This window comes from Stenella coeruleoalba (genome assembly GCF_951394435.1).
Source record: "Stenella coeruleoalba genome assembly, chromosome: 4".
Classification (NCBI taxonomy): Eukaryota; Metazoa; Chordata; class Mammalia; order Artiodactyla; family Delphinidae; genus Stenella; species Stenella coeruleoalba.
Window position 1 is genome coordinate 137,735,244 of NC_137149.1, and position 16,625 is coordinate 137,751,868.

General features: G+C 39.4%; 1 protein-coding gene and 1 long non-coding RNA gene across 10 annotated transcripts in view; one reads left to right on the forward strand and one right to left on the reverse strand.

Moving 5' to 3' along the window:
* Positions 1-4,636, forward strand: part of LOC307185701 — a 133,752-nt gene extending 129,116 nt beyond the window's left edge. Inside the window, exons 6-7 of one of the 3 annotated variants that reach the window (XR_013828150.1) lie at positions 1,922-2,243; positions 2,807-4,636. This is a non-coding gene — a long non-coding RNA (uncharacterized lncRNA). Of the gene's footprint in view, positions 1-1,921 lie in introns of all 3 variants that reach the window. The other 2 variants (XR_013828151.1, XR_013828149.1) reach the window with 2 other exon arrangements.
* The window catches only part of GRID2 (glutamate ionotropic receptor delta type subunit 2), a 1,377,005-nt gene that overhangs the window by 65,247 nt on the left and 1,295,133 nt on the right, over positions 1-16,625 (reverse strand). The window lies entirely within an intron of this gene.

Sequence of the window (16,625 nt, forward strand, 5' to 3'; positions counted from 1 at the left end):
GGCTGAGGAATGCCTTAAGTAACTAAGAGGCAACGTTTCCCCTCTTACTGAATTGACTTCTACTCTGTTTTTCACTAAGCCTTCTAAAATCTGCTGTGATTTACTGGGGCAGATGTACTTCAAATTGTTTACAACACCAACAATAACATTCTTAATATGAAATTTAGTGTTTGTAGGTTTTTTTCCCCCAGAGAATTTACAATGGATCAAACAGTTGGCCATGAAAAATTAATGATGATGACAACAGTGAAAATTACTACAGCTTAGAATTACTCAGCACTTCTATGATGTGAGACTTTATGCTGCTTTACACACATTATTTACTTTCATCCCCAGAAAACTCTATGAGAAAATACACTATGTTTGAAATGATATATCCATTTTCCAGGTGAAGGGGCTGAGGCTCGGAGAAGTTGGGATTCTCAGTTCACGAGGGCAGGACGTGTAGTCTGGTTTGTTGCTAATGCCTTGAACAGCACTTGGCACTTTCTGGGCAAAAGCCCTGGGTATATATTCATAAACTGGATGAACGAACAAATTCGTACTTGGGATATACACTAGGGAGATTCAGGAAGGGCTGAGTGATGAAACTGACCATGATAAAATGTAGAACATCATGAATAATATAGCTTAAAAGTTATAAGAGTAGTAATAAAGGAGGACAGATAGAGGAGATTAACATGCTTCTTAATCAGTAGTTTTTTGGATGGGACTGCTCACCAGAGTCACCTGGGATTTTTTTTTTTTTTAATGGAAAACTCTTATGCTGTAAGGAAAAAACTATAAAAGGAAATGTAAACATTAAAAAGTAGAAGTCCTGCACTTCCTTTGCTTTCTTTCACAAACCAATTTCTCAGTTTTGACCTCTATTAACAGTTCAATGTGTGTCTCTTATAAACCCATACATGAATACGTACACACTACAAGCACTTCTTATATTTCACTAAGAAGGCTGTATTATAAAGCTGTTGTATGATTTGCTTTTTAAAATTTAAAAATAATGTAGCCTTGCACATCTGTCAATGTCAGCATTTCATTCAACTGTACGGACATGCCATGGTTTAACAGTCTCCTACTGAAGGACATCCAATGGTGTTTGTTTGTTTGTTTTTTTATCTAATGGTTTTTTAAAGTATAAACAAAGCTGCAGTAAAAATCCTTGTATGTATATCTTTCTACACGTGTTCAAGTATATTGCTAGGATAAATTTCTAGAAGTAAAATTACCAGGTCTCAGGGTAAAATGTTAACACCCATTGCTAACTTCTTCCAAAAAAGCTGCAACATTTTACTTGAGAAACTTTAAAAAGAATATAGTCTCCTGGGCCTATATCCATGTCCACTGAATCAAAACCTTGGTAAGTAGAGCCTGAGAATCTTTATATATTTTAAAGTTTTGCAGGTGAAATCAGTCAGGTGTGAGAATCACTGATCTAGATCATTCTCTTCCTTTTGGGCAAAGTGTGGTTGAAACAGGAACTAAAGTAAGCCTTAACATATAGGAGTAGCTGGCTGAAATTATACAATCACTAAATTATCAGTAATTTATATTTTCATTGCTTTCAAATATATTAATTCAGCTTTATAACCAGTCCGTTCAGGTAAGTAGAAGAGAGAGAAAAATGAACTGAAGCTCTGAAAACTTAAGTTTCACTCAAACAAACATATGATAGAACCAAGACTGAAATTCAGGTCCTTAGAATCGAAACTTCTTCCCCTGGTCCCTCCCATTATACTATATAGCAAAGTGGATTATGACTGTATTGTTCTATCCCATTAGAAATATATGTATACTAACTCTGTGGGAAATGTGATTTCTGATTTTAAGAAGAAAATTCAGGCATAACAGCCAATGAGATAACCCGTTGTCTGATAGTAACATAAGTAATAAACATTTATATCTATATACTTTGTCTCAAAAGGTCTGAGGCTAGGATTATAGCCAGATTGGCCCTGAATAACATCTCTAAACGTCTTTTTCTGAAAGAAAAGTGACTGGGACAATAGAAGTGGCCAAAGGAGACAGCTGTTCTACGTGGATCAGAGAACTAAGTCTGACCAGAATGTGGACAGTGGAGAGGCCAGTTCCCAACAGCTCCCCAGGATTTCGCCTGGCTTATTGGGAAGTAGGGTTGCTGCCTGAGCTCTGAGGTATTTCAATCAATAAAGCTTCAATCAAGAGTAACTTAAAACTTTCAAGAAAGTTTCTGCCTAAACAGAAGATAGGATGACATTTTCATGAAGGTGAATTTTATAGAGTTATTATGAGTATTAAATATTAAGAGTGAATCTGAGAATGGCCCTTATTACCAGCATTTCTAACAGTTCAGAATTAGGACAGTAAGCAGGTCAAGCAGCCTTGCAGCTAGGCAGAAGAGGAGGGAACTAATATTTGTTAAGCTCTTGGTATTTATTAGGCATTATGAGTTCCACTCTCTGAGGGTCCTGGCTAGGGGAAGGAGGCCAGGGCAGACTATGGCAGAGAATGAGTCAGTATAGCCAAGGGAAAATCAGAGGTGTTCATGCTGAGTCAACTAGGCCAGGGTTGGAGGCGATCACCAACATGATTCCTAGGGGCTGAATTTCCTGAAATAAGTTTGTTAGTAGGTGCTGTCCCCTTAACTGGGTAGGATGGGAGAAGTGGCATTGTTTTAGGGAAGAGTGACTACTTTTCCTCCAAATTAGGAGTCCTTCAAAGTATGTGCTCTATATCAAGGCAAGGAGAGCTAAGTGACCAGACTGGAAACAACACATCTAATTTGTTACCCCTTAAAAATGGAATAATCTCCACGTTTTTTCCCCTTTAGGAATTCTTACAGGCCTGTTGAGGAGGGCAATCTGCAACTATAAGAAGAGTGGAAACTGCAGTCTGAGGAAGGTGAAACTATCTACCCTATGTGAGGGGAAAAAAACCAAGGTGATTTCTATACCGAGGTCGCTTTATGAACCACGAGGCTATAGTTGAAGAAACTGTACCTACTGTGTGGAAGTGACCCAAATTGCTGGTGTAGCGTCTAGAAAGAGATAAACCGAGTCTAGGCATACTAGTGTGTTAAATGAAACATACAGAGTGACAGTTAATGTCTTTTCTATAGAGGAAGCTTCATGGGCAATAAAGAAATGTCTTAGTCTTAAATAAAAACTGTGAAGTAGCTGAAGTTTCTCCAAGCCCCACTGAGAAGGCTGTGACCACCCCGCCTCCACCATCCCCTGAGGCCAGTCTCCAGCTCCTTGACTGAGTGGCTCAGAACCTATCGAAGGCTGTTCTCCTTTAGGAAAAGAAACTCATCATAAAGCCTCAGAGCTAAAGACGTTAAGTGCTTTCCAGTGGGAAGCAATTACTCCATCTTTATTAAAACTTTCTATTGTTTTCAGTCTTCCTGTCACATTTCTCCTTCTCTGTCTGACCAAATATTAGAGTTACTCAGACCTGTGTCCCAGGTGCCTTTCTGTTCTCTTCTTCTGTCCTTTCTTTTTAAATCATCTCATTCATTCTCACAGCGTTAAGTACCATCTACATGTTATAAATCCAAATTTGTTGTCCCCTGTCCAGATGGCTTCTCTAAGCACCAACTGTCCCCTGTCCAGATGGCTTCTCTAAGCACCATAATGTGGGTTCTCCACATTATGTCCTCAGTCTGAATATATTTGACTTTCTTCTCCAACTGGGCACATCTGCAAGTCATCCCCTTTGCCATATATGGAGTCTCTTCCACCCAGTCGCTTAATCTGGAACCCCAAACTCATCCTTCACTCCTTCTTCTTCCATCTGTACATTCTATCATCAGTCTATTATGCATACATCTACTCAGCATGTTTTAAGACTGCCCTTTTATATATATTTAAAATACATCCACTTCTTGCATTTCCACAGCTACTGCTCTGGGTCAAGCCACTATCAATTCCAGCCTGGATTACCACATTAGCTTTTCATCTAGTTTAAAAGGTTCCATTATCTCCCTCTCAATTTGCTCTGCACACAAAATCCTGAGAGCTCTTTACAAATCTAAGTCATATGTTATTTCCAGGCTTATAACCCTCCCTTATATAGCTTCACATTGGCACTTGGTATAAAATATAAAATCATTGATATGACCAACCAGCTTGGGAGATCTGACTCCCGTCCCACCTCTGTAGCCTTATCCAGCTCACTCTCCAACTGTCTTTCTAACTCTCTAATTACACTGGTATAAAGGTTTGAATTTTACAGTCTCTTTCCAAAGGCTTATCACATGGCATTTCATCGGTTTAGAGTAAGTTCTCTTCACTCTGTGCTTGGCTAATATCTATTAACTATTCAGGTCTCAGCTCAAGGCTCTCCTCTTAAACCTTACACCTGGAATTGTTCATGTTTTTGGCCAAAGCAAGTCATATGGCCACACCCGAGTTTAACAGGACTGGGACACATAATCTTTCATCAGGGATATAAACTGAATATTGATAAAAATTAATAGACTGTACAACAATTAACCTTCAAAAAGACTATAAAGAAGAACAAATACGTCAAGTTTCTTTGCTTCTTGTTGGAGTTATATCAACTTAGTGTGGGAACATTATGGTTTTATGCTGAGAAAAAACCTGACTATATATGCATATATGATTTCAATGAATAAAAACGAAAACTAAACTATTACTGAAACATTCCGTTTTCCAGATAGAGAAAAATCTTTCAAAACAATGGCCATTGGGGGGAAACACTAATAAAAGTGCCTTTGCAGGGTGAAATTTACTATTACCTAAACTAAATAACCTGAATGCTTAATTAATGTTCAACATGCTAATGGAAATTCAAACATTTTAAATGTGACTTTCTGGTGATAATACCATTTGTATTTCTGTTTTATTCAAATCTAGTGGTGGAGATTTAAGATGTAGAAGGTAGGATCATGGCAATCCATTCCATCCCTTATATCTGTATACAGATCTATACTTATAGAGAGAGCATATATATCGAAAGTTATTGAAAGTCACTTCTTGCAAAATCTTTGGTATCTTAAAAAAATTCTTTGCGGAAATTTGCAGACAGAGATAACTTGTCATGAAGCCCTTATTTTACTTGGAAAGATAATTATAGTCATAATAATATCACTATAAAGGGAAAGGAAGTAACATTTTTTGAGCTTTTACTATGAACCCATGTATAAAATTCTCCAAATAACCCTAAGAAATTACACTATCATCTCCATTTTACAGCTAAGGATCATTAGGTGCTGAGAAATTAAGAACGTGCCTAAAGCCACACAAGATGGTAAATGGCAGGGCAAGGATACAACCCCAAATTTGTCTGACTCCAAAGCTCAATCTATTACCTCAATGATGATGATGATCTGGCGGCCCTTCTATAAGCTCCTGAAATCAAAGTTCATCCACAGTCTCAGTTTTGGGGCTCATTTATATATATATATATATACACACACACACACACACATACACACATACATATTTAAATATATATATATATATATATATTTTTTTTTTTTTTGAGCAAATCTGGGCAATAATAAGGACCCAGCCTATAGATTTACCATAAACACAATCTAAAAATTAGGGCTATTCCCTTCAGGCTCTTATTTCTCTTAGACTTAATATAAATATCCTAAACTACTAAAAAAAAATCCAATATCCTTTCCACTGGCAGCGAGGATCACATGAAAGGGAAGATAGAAATCCGTGGTTATTTTAGAAGCCCCATTAGACTACAATTCTGAATGACTACCAAGATAACTTTCAGGAACCTAACATAGGTGGATCAAACTGCAATTTGGACGGGGCTAACTCCTGCAAAACATCACACGGAGGCAGCATGCTGACTGGGGATTAAGGCACTGACTCAGGAAGCAGAATTCCAAAGTCTGGCTTTGGACTATCATCAGCTATCATCAGCTGTGTGGCTTTGGACAAACAGCTTCTCGTTGCTCTGTTTTCCTCACTTGTAAGATGAAGACAATAATAGAACACATCCCCTGGGATTGTTACAAGGAGTATATGAGTAACATTTATGACATTTATAGGATGCCTAGGGCAGTGCCTATCATCAGAGTAAGTGCTGTATTAGGTCTTGAAGAATGAACTACATTCTATTAGGTAATGCTCACTGATTAATGCATTATTTATCGAGTATCTACTATGAGCTAATCATTGTCATGTGTAACTTTGGCCAAAACAAGCAAGCTCAGGAGCCTCTTGGAAAGGTAAGTTTTGGAAGTACTGTCTAATTGTGTTTAACAAACATAGAATTTTTCCCTAGACAACTAATGCCTTTCATCCTTTTTTTTTTTAAAAACCAGAAATATGACCTCAGCTCTCAGATTATTCTAAATTGCAAGATGATTTTTCTACTCTTTCTTTTTCCCATTCTCTGTGGAGTTGGTACTCTCCAAGCATAGTGCACAGAATGTGAGGGATATGTCAGTGGATGTCATCATGAACAACAACAAAAAAGACAGAAAAGGAAAAGTTTACTGTTCCTCAATACTTAGCTGAGAACACAGTAACAAATTTTAGGTTTTCACTATAGTAGTCAAGTGGGTTGGCCCATCCTGACCTTGTTTTTACCAAATAAATTACCGTAATATAGAAGAAAACATTATTCTACTGATCAGGCAGTGCCACCATTGCTCTGAAGAAAATGTGCTTATGTTCTCTAAGAGAACTTATCATTTATGCCTTTTATATTTTAAATCATAATCTGAGATGGGAACATTTTCATTGTTTTTATACAAAACCCGGGTTACATTGATTGATGCAGGAAAAAGTACATTTCCCAAAGAAGCAATATTAGGTTTTGTATCTAGTCCTATGTAGGACTCCACATCTAGGAAATAAAAGGACTTAAATAAATTGTTGGTGATTTTATTTCTTCTTCCAACACAAGATTTGGCCACTGAATGAAAAAAAGTTACATGTGGAAAGTAAATGGTTGGTTGTATACATATCACTTTCTTCAGGTTGTCTTAAGTATTGGAGATTGAGGTAATGACAGAAAGGCAAAAATTCTATTTGATTAACTAAGGTCCGAGGCTACCAGGAAATACTGGATGAACACAAGTGATTCCTTTGTGTAGTCAAATGAATATTTAGAGAAATGGTGGCTTTGTACACTGATTCGATTTGCTTAGTGAGAGAACATTCTTTTTCCTTTGGTCTTCTTTTATATTTTTCCTTCCAAACTCATCATTCAGGCTTTGCCTCTCACTGAGCCAGCAGCCCTGGATTCTGATTTGACACCACCTGCTTGCAATTTGATAATGCGTCTTAGTCTCAGGACGACAGGCAGGAGTATTTCATTAACTCAGACTTTACTGGTATTTCCAAAAGTTACACCCGTACCTGCATACTGCAGCATCATTGTACTTGGATGACAACACTTTAAAATGAGTTGGTGGCAAAGACTTATTTATTTATGTTTAGTGTTGCTTTTGTAGCCATATAAAATATTTTATTAAAACCTTCCCATTTATTCTGCTACCTTCCAAAGGATGAAAGTTTCTTTGTCAGGGCAAAAATTAATGGTTTGCAATGTTTTCTGTGGAACTTTCTCCGAAGTTTGCCTTTAAAAAAGATGTAAAAGAAACTTCTCCTATAGAGCATCCTGACATCTTTATTTGTTACAATTTGTTTTCTTACTAGCCTGATACACTCCCACCACCAAGGTAAATAAGATCAGACCACAGATTGTTGTCTGGGCTTCACTGATGGGATTCTCCAAGTTCATTCCACTACGGAAACTTGGTGAACCAGTTCCAAAAGGAAACGATGTTTTGTGATTTCAAATTTAATTTTATTTGAGAAAGCCTGTGCGATTTTTATGGTAGTGATCTTATGTATATTATCAAATTTTATAGCGTTTTATTTGGTTAGGGAAAACCAAAAACTCACCACTGACAATCTTGCACTGTCTACAGTTCAACGTATCTTACCTTAGCAGAAAGCAAATAATTTTACATACTTATGAAAGTGGCTTATAAAATAGATGAGCAAATCAGGAATATGAACCTAATCTTATGACTAAGAAACAGGAGAGAGTGAGAGTCAGGAATGATGGAAAAGAAAGGGGAAAAATTATTCATGAAGAATTTAGTTTCTTTCAGTTACAAAGCTGGGCGCTCTCATATGTGTTAAGTCAATTATTCTTCCCAGCTATCCTCTGAGGGAGAACTATTATCAGTCTGGTTTTCACAAATTAATGCCTTGAGATTAAGGTAGTTTGAATAAGTTGCCCACAGTTTCCCAGCAGAAAGAATCAGAGCTCTGATGCAAATCTAAGGAGGTCTTAACTCTTAAGCCTATTCACCTGATTAAAGGACTTTTACATAGAGAGAAAACCTTCCGGAAGAGTTAAAAAATGGTTTTGGGTAAGGTAAAATTCAAATGGTAGTAATGGTTAATGAAAATTGGCTTTGCTGCTTGCTCTGTGGCCTGGGACATCCTTATTCCTATGTCAGCCCTACAGAGACCACTTAATTCTGAAAACCTCAGAGGGAGATGATTATTTACAGTGATGAAATGTACCAGATATCCGTGTAGATGGCACTGACAAATCCTGCCATATTTGGAAACCTGATGCTGAGTTCTAATCGGTGGATAGTTACTGATCATTATTGATAGTTGAAGGAAAACTGAAAAGAAAAACAGCCTCAATCTCTGAATTCTTTGAGATCTGGGGAAGTCCCTTTCCATGGGACATTAAGTAGGTAGATAGATAGGTAGGTTGGTAGGTAGGTAGAGATAGAGAGATCTATTTAAATGTCTATATTTCCATGATGGGAAATTAAAGTGGAAAATATCCTCCTTTATTTTATAAGCAGGCTGCTTCAGAAGCAGGTATCTAGGGAAAATTTCTCTAATAGACTGTTTTGGGACTACCTTATAAACAAGAAAGCCAGAGCATCTTGGAGTGTCTGAGAGCGGGGCTTGGGCAGGAATTCCTGTTGTTTTGGCACTGTGGGAACACTTGCAAGGCAAGCTGAAGGATCCACATGCTGATTCTACTCTGGGGTTCTTTCAAGGCATAAAGAAGAGCCTAAAATTGTCCATCTTATGGAAGCAAGATATAGCAGTATCTGTACATAGATGCACATGGTTGCATTACCTAAAAGTGACCAATTGTTCAGAGAGACAAATGAAATCTAAAACAAGCATTCTAGAAATCCTCCCTGGTTGATGGTGGAGTGGAGTAACAGCAATAAAGATTCTCAAATTCTTAGGAATAACCACATTGATTTCAGTTGTAAAAAGAGTAAAAATATGTTGTCAATGCTGCCAAGCCATCAGCATCTTTCCCCCTTTAGTGCTATACTTTCCAAGAGATCTTCCTCTTTTATTTGTAGTTTTTCTTCTACTTTCTTGATTTTTTAAAAAAAAGTAGCCCCACATGTGCATGAGAAAGCAAATGTTTACTTGAGATGTGTTTTCTTAGCATCCTTATGGAGAAAAGGTAAGAAAAGGACATTTGTACTACAGCAGTGTGAGAAGCTATCCTTTTTCAAAAGCATGTTTGCAATGTGGCCGTTAGCTGCTGATGGAGTTGCCATGGTTATAAGAGGTCCACGGTGGGAGAAATCTTCATTTATTATGAGATTTTGACAGCAGCAGTCAGAATGCTTGACGGGGGAAAAATAAGAACAACAACATAAAAGAGGCTTGGCCATTTCAGCCACACAAAGAGTTGAGTTATAACATCAAAAAATATTCATCGATAAAGTCATGGGTGAGTTGAGTGCCAAGAAAAACCTTGCTTTTGAAATAAAATGTATTTCTGTAAACAGCAGAGGCAGAAAATGATAGTCTACTTAAGGATCAGCAAAGGAATGGCAGCAGGCGTAGACCTACTGAGTTGAATGTGATTAAATTATTTCACATAATAGTTTACAGCAGTTCTGCTGCTTTCTTCTGCATCCTCTCTCATGCAAAAATCTGGATGATCGAAGCTACAACTTTAAGAGTTACTGAGCTTCATGTGTTTCTCGGTATTTCAGTACAAGGAAAAGCCTTTGTACTAAATGTACCTGAAAGCCCTGGAAATAGTATTCTCACATAAAAAGTACAGTAAATCCCATTACCTGGGCCTCACTAGGCTATGGACTCACATCCTCCATGGAAAGTCTGCAATATGCATGTTAGCATTCTTCTTTAGTCTTAGTACCGAAGTAGGAATTTGATGTTTTTTCGCCTCTTTAGAATAATAGCTACTTTCTCTTGATGGGTCAGTGTTTAGAGATGAACCACGGTTTGCCTCTAGTCTCAAAAAAGTACAAATATGTAATAAATTATGTAGCGTTTATTTGTGGTTAGGGCGGGAGGAGAGAAGAGATCATTCCCTGCTGGATTCTGACGTGAACATGAACCTGTGACGTTTTCTCAGTCTGCTGAGCAGAGGCGAAGCTTGCTATAGAGACAGTGAGCCGATAGGAATAAGGACTCTCACAGCTCAGGCTTTGTGGGATCAAAGTTGGCAGATGAATAGAAAGAGGGCTGGTCACGGTGGAAAGTGCATGGTTATTTAGGTGGAATAAAGGATAAGTGGGGAGATCCTGAAAGGAAGCCTGCACATCTGGAAGGAGGCTGCAAACCGCAGGCCCAGCGCTTACATCCATGCTGTGTCCCTGCACGACTAGAAGCTGCCATCGCCCAGGGTTCCCCTCAGAGGGCCTCATGCTCAGTGCTGGGGCATCTTCTCTTCCCTGCCCTGCCCTGTATATCTTCATCAGCTGCAAATAGGCACTCACTGTTACCAATATCTCCTCAGAATAGTTGATACTTGCCATCTCTCTCTCTTTTTCTAAAACTTTTAATTTTATATTGTATTATAGCTGATTTACAATGTTGTGTTAGTTTCAGATATACAGCAAAGTGATTCAGTTATACATACACATGTATCTATTCTTTTGCAAATTCTTTTCCCATTTAGGTTACTACAGAGTATTGAGCAGAGTTCCCTGTGCTCTTACAGTAGGTCCTTGTTGGTTATCCATTTTAAATATAGCCGTGTGTACATGTCAATCCCAAACCCCTTAACTCTCCCTTCCCTCCACCCTTCCGCCCTGGTAACTATACGTTCATTCTCTAAGTCTGTGAGTGGTCCTTGCTATCTCTTCTCCCTTACCTCCTATTTGCTGATCACTTTTTGCACTCTGATGTTCATCATCTTTACTGCATGGAAATTACTCTGCAGAGGGCGCTAATGACTGTGGTGTTGACTGAACAGATAATTTTCAGTCGTGACCTTCTCGGCCTCTTCTCTCTTAGCCCCAGTAAAGTCCCTCTCATCTAACTTGCTCCTATGTTGTTCTCATCTATGGAGCACTGCATAGAGGTCAGGCAGGCAGCTAAGTTTTTGCAACAATCCACGAGGCGGGTGTAGGTCAGGAAACTGAGACGTAGAGTTCAAGAAACTTACTGAGGAGTTTCGCTCCTGGCCAAACACCAATGAGTCATGTTTTGGGACCAACCGTAGGCAGTTAATGAAGGCTTTACCTCGCAGGCTTCACAGAGGAAAGCCGCCCTCTCTACACCAGCCCTGGTACCCAGCCAATATACTGTAGCCTCTGAGAGGAGCGCAGTCAAGGGCTGAGGCCGGCCTGGCTGGCCACGCTCTTCTGCATCTCTGCCTTCTTAGCTCAGTACCCTTATTCTGGCCTTCAGTGGAGACGTCCCTCCAGCCTCCCTCCTGAAACCTCCTTTTGGGGGAAGGAGGGGGCACCCTGAAGACACTGTCTGCCACTCTGACTCACTACTCAATGCTTTTCCACTCCTAGCCCTTTCCCCTCGCCCTCTCTCCAGCCCTCAGGTCCATAAAACTGTGGGAGCCTTTTATTTGGGGACGCTTTAGCCATAAAATGACCCAACATCTGTGCTGATCTATCCGATCCGTGACTAGTGAACCCTTCCCTGTCGGAAAATGGAAGGGGGCACTGGGAGAGGGGCGGGGAGGGGAGGAAGGACCATACTTTCTTCCATTTGGCCTCTTGCTTATACTGCTGCAGTAAGTGATGTTAAAGGCTTGGCTACTTGGTACTCTCATTTTTGGCTTGTTGCTTCAACCAGCTATTTTGACACTGGGCAGCTCAGCTCTCTCCAGCTCGTTGAGCTCCTGACACTTACTTGGTTCACAAAGTAAGGACTGGAGCTGGGATTAAAAGTCAGTCTGTTTGAGTAAAGCAATCTGAGCTCTTAACCACTATCCAGACTGCACCAGACTTTCTGAGCAAGTTTCTGAATTACTTTCACGGGGCCCACATTCCTTGTCTGTCTTCAGTCTTGGGCACTTTCACTCTTCCTAGGAGATTTATATTTACTCTCCCCTATGAATTTCATCACCTCTTGGAAGCTGGTGACTCTTCAATCTTTAATGCCAGCTCTAATCTCTCTTCTGAGCTCAGAATGATAATTCTGACCCTCTCTGAGATATATCTGCTTGGATGTCCCAGAGATAACTTATTCATCTATTCATTCAGTCACTCACTCATCGTTCATAAATTTAATAAACATTTCTTGAGTACTTCTTATCTGCCAGGCTCTGTATTAGGCCTTAGAGGTCCAAGGGGTGAATAGGAAAGCACAGTCTCTGCTGTCCTGTCACTTGCGCACACACAATTTTAGAGACAGATGTTAAACATGAACATTTACTTACACGCAGGTTGAGTACCAGGAATCAAAGTGCAGAGTGCTGCAGAGCACGTTCAAAAGAAACCCCTAGCCTGGCTTGGTGCTTTGGAAAATGCTTCTCTGAGGAAATGTATTAGGAAATGATATTAGTAAGTGTTAACAAGAAAGGGCAGGGGAGGAGGAAAGAGTGTCCCAGGCAGAAGAAATGGTATAGAAAAGGAAAGATAACATGGTTGGAAAACAAAGATGGTGTGATTCTGGCAATACCTGGGAATCCAGAGGTCTTCTGCATATCTGAACCTATAGGTTTTCAGTCTTGTCCCATCCTGGATCTCTAGCCCATAGATTACAATCTACTAACGGATTTGGATATTTCATTCAGTGGATCTTTAAACCTGTTGCTGCCGAAATGCCCTCTGCTTTAGCTCTCAGACATTCTCATGGGGACCCCAGAACATCTGCAGTGATGACTCCTTCCTCCCCCACTGGAGAACTAGACCAACAACAACTCTCATCCTTCTTATCTCCACACTGGCTCCTCTCTCAGCTTTTTCTTTCTTTTATCCACACAGTCTCTTTCCTGGTAATTACAAGGCTTTGATTAAAGGATCAAGAGACAACCCAGTATGGGCTGTAGAACAGAGAAATGACAGAGAACTTTGGGTTATTTCGATGGCTTCCTAATAGTATATTCCATGAGTTAGGTATATAAATCTTTTCAAAAAATAAATTTTTATTATAAAACATTTGATACCTACAAAAGAATATGTGCAACATATATTTAAGTTAAAAAGCATAAACCTACCACCCAATATGAAAATTATAGGCCATCAAATCATGATCTTAGTTCTGTAAGGGAGGTGGGCTACCCTGACTAGCATTCCTTCCCATGGCAGAGATGGTCTTTACTCCGCCTCTGGAAGACTGCTGTCCAGCATCTGCTTGAACATTTTACCTGGCGAACATGGCTTCTTGCAGATAGCATGGGGGGCATGTTAAAGCCAGGGATATCTCTCCTTTATGAATATTACAGAAGTTTGAAAACAAAGTGAGTTTGGATGATAGCTGAACTTCTGTGGGACCCATTTTGGTTCTTTTAAATATATACCATGTCTTCATTATTCACATTTCAACAGTAATTTTTTTTTTTTTTTACTGCTTGAAACTGCCATTAGCAAGGAGGCTAATTCTAGTGGAGGGACTGTTTATCTGTTGACAGAGAGTCTTGGAACTGGTGGTACTAAGTTCTTTAAAATGGATTCTCCCTTCAAAGAGATAAATCAAATCACAGACATGTGAAGAGGGTGATCTGCCTTTAATTGGTTGTCAGTCTTTTATTTTAGTTGGTATAATAAAAATTGAGGGCTTCCCTGGTGGCGCAGTGGTTACCAATCCTGCTGCCATTGCAGGGGAAACGGGTTCAATCCCTGGCCCGGGAAGATCCCACATGCCGTGGAGCAACTAATTCCATGCGCCACAACTACTGAGCCTGCGCTCTAGAGCCCGCGAGCCACAACTACTGAGCCTGCGTGCCACAACTATTGAAGCCTGCATGCCTAGAGCCCGTGCTCTGCAACAAGAGAAGCCACGACAATGAGAAGCCCGTGCACCACAATGAAGAGTAGCCCCCGCTCTCTGCAGCTAGAGAAAGCCCGCGTACAGCAATGAAGACCTAACACAGCCAAAAATAAAAAAAATAAATAAATTTATTTAAAAAGTTGAGAAGATTCTATAGTCTATGATTGCTAGAGACAAGTTTCGTGTCTTGTTCAACTAGGAATCCTTGGTATTTCAGAGAGTGCTTGACAAATAGAAGGCGGGTATTAAACATTTGCTATTGTTACACTGATTGACTAGCCAAACTACTGAATTTACTCAGAGCAACCATACAGAGTAGATACCACTATTACCCCATTCTACAGAGGAAGGAGTTGAAGCATCAAAGACTTGGTAAGGTCAACAGCTCACCAGCAGTGGAGTTGGGGTTTGAAACTATGCATCCTGACTTCAAAACTGAGGACTAATTCAAAACTGAGGACTAAAAACTATCTCCTTTATTATACCTGAATATTTGGCAATTGTTAACCTAGACTTTCCTGCAATATAAAAATTTGTAGTGCATGGTGATTACTGCCAGATTGCCCAGTAACCAAGTTCCAACCATCCAATTCAGAGAATTTAAGTTTATGAAAAATGTCTTCAATTTTTATTGATACTTCAATCCATACATTACCTAACTTATAAATTTTTTTGGTACAATCTGTCCCTTTAACTGTGCTAAGTTTAAGAGCTACATGAATCATTTTTGTTAGGTTCAAAAATACCACCACAACTTGTAAAACATATTGAGAAAGACTTCTGAAATATACACTATACAGTTTAAGACTCCACAAAGTTTAACTGTCATCAGTCATTGAAAACAAAGTCTTTGGTTTCTTGTAAGACTCCATTGAATAATGGAGTGTAATTGCAATGATCTGAATTTTTAAAAAATGGAGAATAATACAGGATTTGAAGTCTGCTTTACTGGCAAATCTCAGGATGCAAACATTACATCTTGTGTTCACCCTGTAAATCCCACAGACAGTTCACCGGGAGGAAAGAAACACCGACTTTGCTCTTGCCATGGTCTGTAAACACAAAGCACTCGAGGAGGCCTACAAACCCATCAAAGCTATCATTTATCTCGGCAGCTGTAGAGATGTTTGAGGTAACTTACGTTTACACGAAACTCTGTGTCTTAAGAGATTATTGTGAAGTGGTTAAACTTTTCTCTTTTTTGCCCTTTTGACTTTGAGTAACAAAGAAAGGTCAGGTTTGGATGATTCTTAGGTGACTAAGCATGAGAGGGTTTGCAGTTTGTCTCCTGCAAGCACAGTTCCTTTAATGAGGTCAGTCTGTGAAGAGTCCAGATGCCTAATGTCAGTGTACCCTAAATCCTCAGCACAGTGCCTGATGCACAGAAAATGCCCAGTAACTGTCCGTGGCCATTTCCCTCTCTTGTTCTGTATTTACTTCCTGGCAATTGCACTAATTATTATTCTATTCAGAGGATGAGCAGAGGAAATAAAAGATGGTAAAACGAAATTAGCAAATTATACAGTCCTTTAGCATGTTTGGTCTAAAATTCTGGCAGGGGATGAGACGAAGATAAGGTTTTTGGACCGTCTAAAGACTTGACTGATACAAATCACTGTTCCCCATCCTCTTTAGTACTGCACCAAAAGTTGATTGAGTCTGCCTGTTATTTAGGATAAGACAGAGAGCTACTACTAGGGAATGAACTGCCCGCAATGGAAAGTTCTTTTGTCTTCTTTTTGCAGTTATTTTTGCTGGGTTCTAACTCTCCAAACCAACTACTGGACTTTGTTCCTTTGTATCCTTAAAATCAAATGTTATACTCAAAAGCAGGGTATATTTCCTTCTGAGAAATTTGGTCTTTAATGATCCCATGGTAAAACAGACTTCACCAAAGAATAACGTGTGGTAGTAGGAAGTCAAACATGTAGTTTGAGGAATAGACACAGCAGCTGAGACCAGGAAGAGAAATCTACAGTTTCAGGTGAAGCAGAGTAAGAGTAGCTGAGAGTGAATGGCAAACTTCAGGGAGCCGATCAGGCTAGGCAGGAATGCACGGGAATAGATGATTTTTCTGTCTGCTGGACCTAACTGCCCAGGGCATACTGAACGATGTATCTGGGTTAGTAACCCGGCTTTTGTGCATCTTATCCAGATTATTAGAGCCAGGTGGAGGGTGTCCCAGCTAATATTTGTTTGTAGGTCTAGTGATGCATGGATATGACATCATCATTGTTATTACTTGTGTTGTTAAATGTGGGGTGAAACTCTAAGTTTCATGGTAAATCTTAAGACTGATTTACCATGGATTTACCTATGCATCTGACTGATACTTCATAATTTTTCACTGCCTGAAGATATATAATAACACTGCCTTGTGAGTGAAAATTGCCCTACTGCTGTGAATGGAGAATGAAAATCCAAAATACCATAATAGATCTG